This window comes from Hordeum vulgare, chromosome 1H, assembly GCF_904849725.1.
Source record: "Hordeum vulgare subsp. vulgare chromosome 1H, MorexV3_pseudomolecules_assembly, whole genome shotgun sequence".
NCBI lineage: Eukaryota > Viridiplantae > Streptophyta > Magnoliopsida > Poales > Poaceae > Hordeum > Hordeum vulgare.
In genome coordinates this window covers 416,728,626-416,744,189 of record NC_058518.1, presented here as the reverse complement: position 1 = coordinate 416,744,189, position 15,564 = coordinate 416,728,626, and positions in this window count along the sequence as shown.

Here is a 15,564-nt window from a genome sequence, read left to right as displayed (position 1 = left end):
TTTTGAACTTATTTCAACCCCCTTGTTTTTCTGTGTTCAAAATGCACCATTCAAATCGACATCATCAATTTACAACCCTTTCTGACTTCATTTGTTATTTTTCATGCATTTACTGATTATTTTGAGCTATAAGACCATGAAATTGAAAAGCATTTGAAATGAACTCTGAAAAGGTTCCAAGTTGGCATGGTATCATCATTTCACCCACATAGCATGTGCAAGAAAGTAGAGAGGCTTACGACAAAAACTGGATGCACTTCGTGTACAAAACAGACAATCTCCTTCGAAGTATGAGGTTTCATACGGAAACTCGTCTATTACAAAGGGATTTCAATTTTTTTGAACTTATTTGAACCCCCTTTTTTTCTGTGTTCAAAAGGCACCATTCAAAGCCACATCATCAATTTACAACCCTTTCTGACTTCATTTGTTACTTTTCATGCATTTACTGATTATTTTGAGCTATAAGGCCATGAAATTGAAAAGCATTTGAAACGAACTCTGAGAAGGTTCCAAGTTGGCATGGTATCATCATTTCACCCACATAGCATGTGCAAGGAAGTAGAGAGGCTTACGGCAAAAACTGGATGCACTTCGTGTACAAAACGGACAATCTCCTTCGAAGTATCACGGTTTCATACGGAAACTCGCCTCTTACAAATGGATTTCAATTTTTTTAACTTATTTGAACCCCCTTGTTTTTCTGTGTTCAAAATGCACCATTCAAAGCCACATCATCAATTGACAACCCTTTCTGACTTCATTTGTTATTTTTTCATGCATTTACTGATTATTTTGAGCTATAATACCAAGAAATTGAAAAGCATTTGAAATGAACTCTGAAAAGGTTCCAAGTTGGCATGGTATCATCATTTCACCCACATAGCATGTGGAAGAAAGTAGAGAGGCTTACGGCAAAAACCAAGTGCACTTCGTGTACAAAACAAACAATCTCCTTCGAAGTATGAGGGTTTCATACGGAAACTCGTCTGTTACAAAGGGATTTCAATTTTTTTAACTTATTTGAACCCCCTTTTTTTCTGTGTTCAAAATGCACCATTCAAAGCCACATCGTTAATTTACAACCCTTTCTGACTTCATTTGTTATTTTTCATGCATTGACTAATTATTTTTAGCTATAAGACCATGAAATTGAAAAGCATTTGAAATGAACTCTAAAAAGGTTCCAAGTTGGCATGGTATCATCATTTCACCCACATCGCATGTGCAAGAAAGTAGAGAGGCTTACGACAAAAACTGGATGCACTTCGTGTACAAAACGGACAATCTCCTTCGAAGTATGAGGGTTTCATACGGAAACTCGTCTGTTACAAAGGGATTTAAATTTTTTTGAACTTATTTGAACCCCCTTGTTTTTCTGTGTTCAAAATGCACCATTCAAAGCCACATCATCAATTTACAACCCTTCCTGACTTCATTTGTTACTTTTCATGCATTTACTGATTATTTTGAGCTATAATACCATGGAATTGAAAAGCATTTGAAATGAACTCTGAGAAGGTTCCAAGTTGGCATGGTATCATCATTTCACCCACATAGCATGTGCAAGGAAGTAGAGAGGCTTACGGCAAAAACTGGATGCACTTCGTGTACAAAACGGACAATCTCCTTCGAAGTATCACGGTTTCATACGGAAATTCGTCTCTTACAAATGGATTTCAATTTTTTTTAACTTATTTGAACCCCCTTGTTTTTCTGTGTTAAAAATGCACCATTCAAATCCACATCATCAATTGACAACCCTTTATGACTTCATTTGTTATTTTTCATGCATTTACCGATTATTTTGAGCTATAAGACCATGAAATAGAAAATCATTTGAAATGAACTCTGAAAAGGTTCCAAGTTGGCATGGTATCATCATTTCACCCACATAGCATGTGCAAGAAAGTAGAGAGGCTTACGGCAAAAACTGGATGCACTTCGTGTACAAAACGGACAATCTCCTTTGAAGTATCAGAGTTTTATACGGAAACTCCTCTGTTACAAAGGGATTTCAATTTTTTTGAACTTATTTGAACCCCCTTGTTTTTCTGTGTTCAAAATGCACCATTCAAAGCCACATCATCAATTGACAACCCTTTCTGACTTCATTTGTTATTTTTCATGCATTTACTGATTATTATGAGCTATAAGACCATGAAATTGAAAAGCATTTGAAATAAATTCTAAAAAGGTTCCAAGTTGGCATGGTATCATCATTTCACCCACATAGCATGTGGAAGAAAGTAGAGAGGCTTACGGCAAAAACTGGTGCACTTCGTGTACAAAACAAACAATCTCCTTCGAAGTATGAGGGTTTCATACGGAAACTCGTGTGTTACAAAGGGATTTCAATTTTTTTAACTTATTTGAACTCCCTTATTTATCTGTGTTCAAAATGCACCATTCAAAGCCACATCGTTAATTTACAACCCTTTCTGACTTCATTTGTTATTTTTCATGCATTTACTAATTATTTTTAGCTATAAGACCATGAAATTGAAAAGCATTTGAAATGAACTCTAAAAAGGTTCCAAGTTGGCATGGTATCATCATTTCACCCACATCGCATGTGCAAGAAAGTAGAGAGGCTTACGACAAAAACTGGATGCACTTCGTGTACAAAACGGACAATCTCCTTCAAAGTATCAGGGTTTCATATGGAAACTTCTCTGTTACAAAGGGATTTCAATTTTTTTGAACTTATTTGAACCCCCTTGTTTTTCTGTGTTCAAAATGCGCCATTCAAAGCCACATCATCATTTTGCAACCCTTTCAAACTTCATTTGTTATTTTTCATGCATTTACTGATTATTTAGAGCTATAAGACCATGAAATTGAAAAGCATTTGAAATGAACTCTAAAAAGATTCCAAGTTGGCATGGTATCATCATTTCACCCACATAGCATGTGGAAGAATGTAGAGAGGCTTACGACAAAAACTGGATGCACTTCGTGTACAAAACGGACAATCTCCTTCGAAGTATCACAGTTTCATACGGAAACTCGTCTGTTACAAAGGGATTTGAATTTTATTGAACTTATTTGAACCCCCTTGTTTTCCTGTGTTCAAAATGCACCATAGAAATCCACATCATCAATTTACAACCCTTTCTGACTTCATTTGTTATTTTTCATGCATTTACTGATTATTTTGAGCTATAAGAATATGAAATTGAAAAGCATTTGAAATGAACTCTGAAAAGGTTCCAAGTTGGCATGGTATCATCATTTCACCCACATAGCATGTGCAAGAAAGTAGAGAGGCTTACGGCAAAAACCGAGTGCACTTCGTGTACAAAACACACAATCTCCTTCGAAGTATGAGGGTTTCATACGGAAACTCGTCTGTTACAAAGGGATTTCAATTTTTTTGAACTTATTTGAACCCCCTTGTTTTTCTGTGTTCAAAATGCACCATTCAAATCCCCATCATCAATTTGCAACCCTTTCAGACTTCATTTGTTATTTTTCATGCATTTACTGATTATTTTGAGCTATAAGACCATGAAATTGAAAAGCATTTGAAATGAACTCTGAAAAGGTTCCAAGTTGGCATGGTATCATCATTTCACCCACATAGCATGTGCAAGAAAGTAGAGAGGCTTACGGCAAAAACTGGGTGCACTTCGTGTACAAAACACACAATCTCCTTCGAAGTATAAGGGTTTCATACGGAATCTCGTTTGTTACAAAGAGATTTCAATTTTTTTGAACTTATTTGAACCCCCTTGTTTTTCTGTGTTCAAAATGCACCATTCAAATCCACATCATCAATTTACAACCCTTTCTGACTTCATTTGTTACTTTTCATGCATTTACTGATTATTTTGAGCTATAAGACCATGAAATTGAAAAGCATTTGAAATGAACTCTGAAAAGGTTCCAAGTTGGCATGGTATCATCCTTTCACCCACATAGCATGTGCAAGAAAGTAGAGAGGCTTACGGCAAAAACTAGATGCACTTCATGTACAAAATAGACAATCTCCTTCGAAGTATGAGGGTTTCATACGGAAACTCGTCTGTTACATAGGGATTTTAATTTTTTTGATCTTATTTGAACCCCCTTTTTTCTGTGTTCAAAATGCACCATTCAAATCCACATCATCAATTTACAACCCTTTCTGACTTCATTTGTTATTTTTCATGCATTTACTGATTATTTTGAGCTATAAGACCATGAAATTGAAAAGCATTTGAAATGAACTCTGAAAAGGTTCCAAGTTGGCATGGTATCATCCTTTCACCCACATAGCATGTGCAAGAAAGTAGAGAGGCTTACGGCAAAAACTAGATGCACTTCATGTACAAAATAGACAATCTCCTTCGAAGTATGAGGGTTTCATACGGAAACTCGTCTATTACATAGGGATTTTAATTTTTTTGAACTTATTTGAACCCCCTTTTTTCTGTGTTCAAAATGCATCATTCAAAGCCACATCATCAATTTGCAACCCTTTCGGACTTCATTTGTTACTTTTCATGCATTTACTGATTATTTTGAGCTATAAGATCATGAAATTGAAAAGCATTTGAAATGAACTCTGAGAAGGTTCCAAGTTGGCATGGTATCATCATTTCACCCACATAGCATGTGCAAGGAAGTAGAGAGGCTTACGGCAAAAACTGGATGCACTTCGTGTACAAAACGGACAATCTCCTTCGAAGTATCACGGTTTCATACGGAAACTCGTCTGTTACAAAGGTATTTGAATTTTATTGAACTTATTTGAACCCCCTTGTTTTTGTGTGTTCAAAATGCACCATTGAAAGCCACATCATCAATTTACAACCCTTTGTGACATCATTTGTTATTTTTCATGCATTTACTGATTATTTTGAGCCATAAGACCATGAAATTGAAAAGCATTTGAAATGAACTCTAAAAAGGTTCCAAGTTGGCATGGTATCATCATTTCACCCACATAGCATGTGCAAGAAAGTAGAGAGTCTTACGGCAAAAACTGGATGCACTTCGTGTACAAAACGGACAATCTCCTTCGAAGTATGAGGGTTTCATACGGAATATCGTCTGTTACAAAGGGATTTCAATTTTTTTGAACTTATTTGAACCCCCTTATTTTTCTGTGTTCAAAATGCACCATTCAAAGCCACATCGTCAATTTACAACCCTTTCTGACTTCATTTGTTATTTTTCATGCATTTAGTAATTATTTTGAGCTATAAGACCATGAAATTGAAAAGCATTTGAGATGAACTCTAAAAAGGTTCCATGTTGGCATGGTATCATCATTTCACCCACATCGCATGTGCAAGAAAGTAGAGAGGCTTACGGCAAAAACTGGATGCACTTCTTGTACAAAACGGACAATCTCCTTCAAAGTATCAGGGTTTCATACGGAAACTCGTCTGTTACAAAGGGATTTCAATTTTTTTGAACTTATTTGAACCCCCTTGTTTTTCTGTCTTCAAAATGCAATATTCAAAGCCACATCATCAATTTACAACCCTTTCTGACTTCATTTGTTATTTTTCATGCATTTACTAATTATTTTGAGCTATAAGACCATGAAATTGAAAAGCATTTGAAATGAACTCTGAAAAGGTTCCAAGTTGGCATGGTATCATCATTTCACCCACATAGCATGTGCAAGAAAGTAGAGAGGCTTACGACAAAAACTGGATGCACTTCGTGTACAAAACGGACAATCTCCTTTGAAGTATCACAGTTTTATACGGAAACTCGTCTGTTACAAAGGGATTTGGATTTTTTTGAACTTATTTGAACCCCCTTGTTTTTCTGTGTTCAAAATGCACCATTCAAAGCCACATCATCAATTGACAACCCTTTCTGACTTCATTTGTTATTTTTCATGCATTTACTGATTATTATGAGCTATAAGACCATGAAACTGAAAAGCATTTGAAATAAATTCTAAAAAGGTTCCAAGTTGGCATGGTATCATCATTTCACCCACATAGCATGTGGAAGAAAGTAGAGAGGCTTACGACAAAAACTGGATGCACTTCGTGTACAAAACGGACTATCTCCTTCGAAGTATGACGGTTTCATAAGGAAACTCGTCTCTTACAAAGGGATTTTAATTTTATTGAACTTAGTTGAACCCCCTTTTTTCTGTGTTCAAAATGCACCATTGAAATCCACATCATCAATTTACAACCCTTTCTGACTTCATTTGTTATTTTTCATGCATTTACTGATTATTTTGAGCTATAAGACCATGAAATTGAAAAGCATTTGAAATGAACTCTGAAAAGGTTCCAAGTTGGCATGGTATCATCATTTCACCCACATAGCATGTGCAAGAAAGTAGAGAGCCTTACGGTAATAACTGGATGCACTTCGTGTACAAAACGGACAATCTCCTTTGAAGTATCACAGTTTCATACGGAAACTCGTCTGTTACAAAGGGATTTCAATTTTTTGAACTTATTTGACCCCCCTTGTTTTTCTGTGTTCAAAATGCACCATTGAAAGCCACATCATCAATTTACAACCTTTTCTGACTTCATTTGTTATTTTTCATGCATTTACTGATTATTTTGAGCTATAAGACCATGAAATTGAAAAGCATTTGAAATGAACTCTGAAAATGTTCCAACTTGGCATGGTATCATCATTTCACCCACATAGCATGTGCAAGAAAGTAGAGAGGCTTACGGCAAAAACTGGATGCACTTCGTGTACAAAACAGACAATCTCCTTCGAAGTATGAGGGTTTCATACGGAAACTCGTCTGTTACAAAGGGATTTCAATTTTTTTGAACCTATTTGAACCCCCTTGTTTTTCTGTGTTCAAAATGCACCATTCAAATCCACATCATCAATTTATAACCCTTTGTGACTTCATTTTATTATTTTTCATGCATTTACTGATTATTTTGAGCTATAAGACCATGAAATTGAAAAGCATTTGAAATGAACTCTGAAAAGGTTCCAAGTTGGCATGGTATCATCATTTCACCCACATAGCATGTGCAAGAAAGTAGAGAGGCTTACGGCAAAAACTAGATGCACTTCATGTACAAAACAGACAATCTCCTTCGAAGTATGAGGGTTTCATACGGAAACTCGTCTGTTACAAAGGGATTTCAATTTTTTTGAACTTATTTGAACCCCCTTTTTTCTGTATTTAAAATGCACCATTCAAAGCCACATCATCAATTTGCAACCCTTTCTGACTTCATTTGTTACTTTTCATGCATTTACTGATTATTTTGAGCTATAAGATCATGAAATTGAAAAGCATTTGAAATGAACTCTGAGAAGGTTCCAAGTTGGCATGGTATCATCATTTCACCCACATAGCATGTGCAAGGAAGTAGAGAGGCTTACGGCAAAAACTGGATGCACTTCGTGTACAAAACGGACAATCTCCTTCGAAGTATCACGGTTTCATACGGAAACTCGTCTGTTACAAAGGGATTTGAATTTTATTGAACTTATTTGAACCCCCTTGTTTTTCTGTGTTCAAAATGCACCATTGAAAGCCACATCATCAATTTACAACCCTTTCTGACTTCAGTTGTTATTTTTCATGCATTTAGTGATTATTTTGAGCCATAAGACCATGAAATTGAAAAGCATTTGAAATGAACTCTGAAAAGGTTCCAAGTTGGCATGGTATCATCATTTCACCCACATAGCATGTGCAAGAAAGTAGAGAGGCTTACGGCAAAAACTGGGTGCACTTCGTGTACAAAACACACAATCTCCTTCGAAGTATCACGGTTTCATACGGAAACTCGTTTGTTACAACGGGATTTCAATTTTCTTGAACTTATTTGAACCCCCTTGTTTTTCTGTGTTCAAAATGCACCATTCAAAGCCACATCATCAATTTACAACCCTTTCTGACTTCATTTGTTATTTTTCATGCATTTACTAATTATTTTGAGCTATAAGACCATGAAATTGAAAAGCATTTGAAATGAACTCTGAAAAGGTTCCAAGTTGGCATGGTATCATCATTTTACCCACATACCATGTGCAAGAAAGTAGAGAGGCTTACGGCAAAAACTGGATGCACTTCGTGTACAAAACGGACAATCTCCTTTGAAGTATCACAGTTTTATACGGAAACTCGTGTGTTACAAAGGGATTTCAATTTTTTTGAACTTATTTGAACCCCCTTGTTTTTCTGTGTTCAAAATGCACCATTCAAAGCCACATCATCAATTGACAACCCTTTCTGACTTCATTTGTTATTTTTCATGCATTTACTTATTATGATGAGCTATAAGACCATGAAATTGAAAAGCATTTGAAATAAACTCTAAAAAGGTTCCAAGTTGGCATAGTATCATCATTTCACCCACATAGCATGTGGAAGAAAGTAGAGAGGCTTACGATAAAAACTGGATGCACTTCGTGTACAAAACGGACAATCTCCTTCGAAGTATCAGGGTTTCATACGGAAACTCGTCTATTACAAAGGGATTTCAATTTTTTTGAACTTAGTTGAACCCCCTTGTTTTTCTGTGTTCAAAATGCACCATTCAAAGCCACATCATCAATTTGCAACCCTTTCAGACTTCATTTGTTATTTTTCATGCATTTACTGATTATTTTGAGCTATAAGACCATGAAATTGAAAAGTATTTGAAATGAACTCTGAAAAGGTTCCAAGTTGGCATGGTATCATCATTTCACCCACATAGCATGTGGAAGAATGTAGAGAGGCTTACGAAAAAACTGGATGCACTTCGTGTACAAAACGGACAATCTCCTTCGAAGTATCACGGTTTCATACGGAAACTCGTCTGTTACATAGGGATTTGAAATTTATTGAACTTATTTGAACCCCCTTGTTTTTCTGTGTTCAAATGCACCATTGATAGCCACATCATCAATTTACAACCCTTTTTGACTTCATTTGTTATTTTTCATGCATTTACTGATTATTTTGAGCTATAAGACCATGAAATTGAAAAGCATTTGAAATGAACTCTGAAAAGGTTCCAAGTTGGCATGGTATCATCATTTCACCCACATAGCATGTGCAAGAAAGTAGAGAGGCTTACGGCAAAAACTGGGTGCACTTCGTGTACAAAACACACAATCTCCTTCGAAGTATGAGGGTTTCATACGGAAACTCGTCTTTTACAAAGGGATTTCAATTTTTTTGAACTTATTTGAACCCCCTTGTTTTTCTGTGTTCAAAATGCACCATTCAAATCCACATCATCAATTTACAACCCTTTCTGACTTCATTTGTTATTTTTCATGCATTTATTGATTATTTTGAGCTATAAGACCATGAAATTGAAAAGCATTTGAAATGAACTCTGAAAAGGTTCCAAGTTGGCATGGTATCATCATTTCACCCACATAGAATGTGCAAGAAAGTAGTGAGGCTTACGGCAAAAACTGGATGCACTTCGTGTACAAAACAGACAATCTACTTCGAAGTATGAGGGTTTCATACGGAAACTCGTCTGTTACAAAGGGATTTCAATTTTTTTGAACTTATTTGAACCCCCTTTTTTCTGTGTTCAAAAGGCACCATTCAAAGCCACATCATCAATTGACAACCCTTTCTGACTTCATTTGTTATTTTTCATGCATTTACTTATTATTATGAGCTATAAGACAATGAAATTGAAAAGCATTTGAAATAAACTCTAAAAAGGTTCCAAGTTGGCATGGTATCATCATTTCACCCACATAGCATGTGCAAGGAAGTAGAGAGGCTTACGGCAAAAACTGGATGCACTTCGTGTACAAAACGGACAATCTCCTTCGAAGTATCACGAGTTCATACGGAAACTCGTCTCTTACAAATGGATTTCAATTTTTTTCAGCTTATTGGAACCCCCTTGTTTTTCTATGTTCAAAATGCACCATTCAAAGCCACATCATCAATTGACAACCCTTTCTGACTTCATTTGTTATTTTTCATGCATTTACTGATTATTTTGAGCTATAAGACCATGAAATTGAAAAGCATTTGAAATGAACTCTAAAAAGGTTCCAAGTTGGCATGGTATCATCATTTCACCCACATAGCATGTGCAAGAAAGTAGAGAGGCTTACGGCAAAAACTGGATGTACTTCGTGTACAATATGGACAATCTCCTTTGGAGGTATCATGGATTCATACAGAAACTCGTGTGTTACAAAGGGATTTCAATTTTTTTGAACTTATTTGAACCCCCTTGTTTTTCTGTGTTCAAAATGCACCATTCAAAGCCACATCGTCAATTTACAACCCTTTCTGACTTCATTTGTTATTTTTCATGCGTTTAGTAATTATTTTGAGCTATAAGACCATGAAATTGAAAAGCATTTGAGATGAACTCTAAAAAGGTTCCAAGTTGGCATGGTATCATCATTTCACCCACATCGCATGTGCAAGAAAGTAGAGAGGCTTACGGCAAAAACTGGATGCACTTCGTGTACAAAACGGATAATCTCCTTCGAAGTATGAGGGTTTCATACGGAAACTCGTCTGTTACAAAGGGATTTCAATTTTTTTGATCTTATTTGAACCCCCTTGTTTTTCTGTGTTCAAAATGCACCATTCAAAGCCAGATCATCAATTTACAACCCTTTCTGACTTCATTTGTTATTTTTCATGCATTTGCTAATTATTTTGAGCTATAAGACCATGAAATTGTAAAGCATTTGAAATAAACTCTAAAAAGGTTCCAAGTTGGCATGGTATCATCATTTCACCCACATAGCATGTGCAAGAAAGTAGAGAGGCTTACGGCAAAAACTGGATGCATTTCGTGTACAAAACGGACAATCTCCTTTGAAGTATCACAGTTTTATACGGAAACTCGTGTGTTACAATAGGATTTCAATTTTTTTGAACTTATTTTAACCCCCTTGTTTTTCTGTGTTCAAAATGCACCATTCAAAACCACATCATCAATTGACAACCCTTTCTGACTTCATTTGTTATTTTTCATGCATTTACTGATTATTATGAGCTATAAGACCATGAAATTCAAAAGCATTTGAAATAAACTCTAAAAAGGTTCCAAGTTGGCATGGTATCATCATATCACCCACATAGCATGTGGAAGAAAGTAGAGAGGCTTACGACAAAAACTGGATGCACTTCGTGTACAAAACGGACAATCTCCTTCGAAGTATCACGGTTTCATACGGAAACTCGTCTCTTACAAAGGGATTTTAATTTTATTGAACTTTGTTGAACCCCCTTGTTTTTCTGTGTTCAAAATGCACCATTGAAAGCCACATCATCAATTTACAACCCTTTCTGACTTCATTTGTTATTTTTCATGCATTTACTGATTATTTTGAGCTATAAGACCATGAAATTGAAAAGCATTTGAAATGAACTCTGAAAAGGTTCCAAGTTGGCATGGTATCATCAGTTCACCCACATAGCATGTGCAAGGAAGTAGAGAGGCTTACGGCAAAAACTGGATGCACTTCATGTACAAAACGGACAATCTCCTTCGAAGTATCACGGTTTAATACGGAAACTCGTCTCTTACAAATGGATTTCAATTTTTTTGAACTTATTTGAACCCCCTTGTTTTTCTGTGTTCAAAATGCACCATTCAAAGCCACATCATCAATTTAGGACCCTTTCTGACTTCATTTGTTATTTTTCATGCATTTACTGATTATTTTGAGCTATAAGACCATGAAATTGAAAAGCATTTGAAATGAACTCTGAAATGGTTCCAAGTTGGCATGGTATCATCATTTCACCCACATAGCATGTGCAAGAAAGTAGAGAGGCTTACGGCAAAAACTGGAGGCACTTCGTGTACAAAACGGACAATCTCCTTTGGAGGTATCATGGTTTCATACGGAAACTCGTGTGTTACAAAGGGATTTCAATTTTTTTGAACTTATTTGAACCCTCTTGTTTTTCTGTGTTCAAAATGCACCATTCAAAGCCAGACATCAATTTACAACCCTTTCTAACTTCATTTGTTATTTTTCATGCATTTGCTAATTATTTTGAGCTATAAGACCATGAAATTGAAAAGCATTTGAAATAAACTCTAAAAAGGTTCCAAGTTGGCATGGTATCATCATTTCACCCACATAGCATGTGCAAGAAAGTAGAGAGGCTTACGGCAAAAACTGGATGCATTTCGTGTACAAAACGGACAATCTCCTTTGAAGTATCACAGTTTTATATGGAAACTCGTGTGTTACAATAGGATTTCTATTTTTTTGAACTTATTTTAACCCCCTTGTTTTTCTCTGTTCAAAATGCACCATTCAAAACCACATCATCAATTGACAACCCTTTCTGACTTCATTTGTTATTTTTCATGCATTTACTAATTATTATGAGCTATAAGACCATGAAATTCAAAAGCATTTGAAATAAACTCTAAAAAGGTTCCAAGTTGGCATGGTATCATCATTTCACCCACATAGCATGTGGAAGAAAGTAGAGAGGCTTACGACAAAAATTGGATGCACTTCGTGTACAAAACGGACAATCTCCTTCGAAGTATCACGGTTTCATACGGAAACTCGTCTCTTACAAAGGGATTTTAATTTTATTGAACTTTGTTGAACCCCCTTGTTTTTCCGTGTTCAAAATGCACCATTGAAAGCCACATCAACAATTTACAACCCATTCTGACTTCATTTGTTATTTTTCATGCATTTACTGATTATTTTGAGCTATAAGACCATGAAATTGAAAAGCATTTGAAATGAACTCTGAAAAGGTTCCAAGTTGGCATGGTATCATCAGTTCACCCACATAGCATGTGCAAGGAAGTAGAGAGGCTTACGGCAAAAACTGGATGCACTTCATGTACAAAACGGACAATCTCCTTCGAAGTATCACGGTTTAATACTGAAACTCGTCTCTTACAAATGGATTTCAATTTTTTTTAACTTATTTGAACCCCCTTGTTTTTCTGTGTTCAAAATGCACCATTCAAAGCCACATCATCAATTTAGGACCCTTTCTGACTTCATTTGTTATTTTTCATGCATTTACTGATTATTTTGAGCTATAAGACCATGAAATTGAAAAGCATTTGAAATGAACTCTGAAAAGGTTCCAAGTTGGCATGGTATCATCATTTCACCCACATAGCATGTGCAAGAAAGTAGAGAGGCTTACGGCAAAAACTGGATGCACTTCGTGTACAAAACGGACAATCTCCTTTGGAGGTATCATGGTTTCATACGGAAACTCGTGTGTTACAAAGGGATTTCAATTTTTTTGAACTTATTTGAACTCTCTTGTTTTTCTGTGTTCAAAATGCACCATTCAAAGCTGTAAGACCTTGAAGTTGAAAAGCATTTGAAATGAACTCTGAAACCAAAGTACACACATAGTTCTCCAGAGCATGAAAACCAAAGTACATACATAGTTCTCATTGAACAACATATAGCTCTCTACAGCATCTAATTAAACCATACATTGAAATTATGTAAAACATTTCAATGCAAAAACAAATGCGATCATAACCGCAACCAAGGTAACAACTGATCCAACTGCATAATGATACCAAGCCTCGGTATGAATGGCATATTTTCTAATCTTTTTAATCTTCAACCGCATTGCATCCATCTTGATCTTGTGATCATCGACGACATCCGCAACATGCAACTCCAATATCATCTTCTCCTTCTCAATTTTTCTTATTTTTTCCTTCAAGTAATTGTTTTCTTCTTCAACTAAATTTAACCTCTCGATAATAGGGTCGGTTGGAATTTCCGGTTCAACAACCTCCTAGATAAATAAAATCTATGTCACATTGGTCGACATAATTGTCATAAACAGAAAATGAACCAAATAGTTATGAAAAGATAATATATACCACATCTGAATCATAGACAGGACGAGGGCCGACGGGGGCGGATACCAAAATCATCGCACTATATAATAACAAGGAATAATAAAAGTAAGAAAATTAGACAAGTGTCTATCTGAAGTCAGAATTTTTTTTCTTTCAGAAAGAAGATAAGAACAAGAGGCTCACCACGGTGGTGCCGACGACGAGATCGGCACGGGCGGTCGACGATGGTGAAGACGGGGCGGGGACGGGGCGTGACGGACCGCTAAATCTAGACAAATCTCGTTGAAAATGGAGCTCGGAGGTCGAGTTTCGAGAGGAGAAAGCTTAACTAGTGTGGCTCGGGCATTTCATCGAACACCTCTTTCAGTATCCACATGATCCACATGCATGCATGCAAAGTTGACGCTCTTCAAAAATAGTGGGATTATCATCAAATAAAATCATGACTTCTTCAATCCCACTTTCAGTATTGTTGCAAATATCATATTCATCATGAGGTTTGAACAAATTTTCAAGATCATAAGAAAGATCATCACCCCAATCATGATTATTGCAACAAGTAGTGGACAAAGCAAAACTAGCATCCCGAAGCTTAGGGTTTTGCATATTTTTAGCATGATCGTCACTAATAGGATTTATAGTGAAATCATTGCAATCATGCTTTTCATCCAAGGAGCCCTCGTGAATCACTTCATGAATTTCTTCCTCACAATTTTCAGATTCACGCATCTTACGCAAAACTCCAAAGGAATAGGCAATTTCCCTCAACTCAATAGCAATTTGTTCCACATGAGTGGGTCTCTTAAATAGACTAGCAAGTGGATGAGGATCCATATCACTAGATTTTCACCAAGCGAAGATGCAAGCATATTGAGGGCACATGGCACACAAGCGAACAGAAAGCAAGCGAGAGAAAAGGGCGAACAAAAAAGGCAAAGGAGAAAACGACAAATGTGAAGTGGGGGAGAGGAAAACGAGAGGCAACTGGCAACAAAAGTAAATGCAAGAGATGAGTTTGTGAGACCTACTTGGATAGATCTTGATTTCTCCTCCCCAGCAACGGCGCCAGAAATTCTTCTGCTACTGAAACAAAAGACCTTCCAATGGCGCCAGAAATAGGAGTGTTGCTTGATACTCCTCAGCAACGGCACCAAGAATCCTTCAGCTACGGCTAGGCCTTAAGGGACTTCCTAGGCAAGTATGCAAAGGATTTCCCCCGTGGCCTTGGAGCCTTGCGTTGGTGTTCCCTCGAAGCGGAAAGGGTGATGTAGCATAGCGTTGGTAAGTATTTCCCTCAGTTTGAGAAGCAAGGTATCAATCCGGCGGAAGAGTATCTCAAGATCCTGCACAAACACAAAAGCTTGCACCCAACGCTATGAAGGGGTTGTCAATCCCTTATAGATTGTTTGTCAAGTGAGAACTGAAAGAACAAAGTAACAAAGCAAAATAAAAGCGGAGGTGTAAACGATGGATGTGAATAGACCCGAGGGCCGTAGTGTTTACTAGTGGCTTCTCTCATGAAAGCAAGTAGACGGTGGGTGAACAAATTACTGTCGAGCAATTGATAGAACCGCGCAAAGTCGTGACGATATGTATGCAATGATTATTTCTATAGGCATCACGTCCGAAACAAGTAGACCGATATTGTCTGCATCTACTACTATTACTCCACACGTCGACCGCTATCCATCATGCATCTAGTGTATTAAGTCCATAAGAACAGAGTAACACCTTAAACAAGATGACATGATGTAGAGGGATAATCTCAAACCAATGATAAAAACCCCATTTTTTACCCTTGATGGCAACTGCTTGA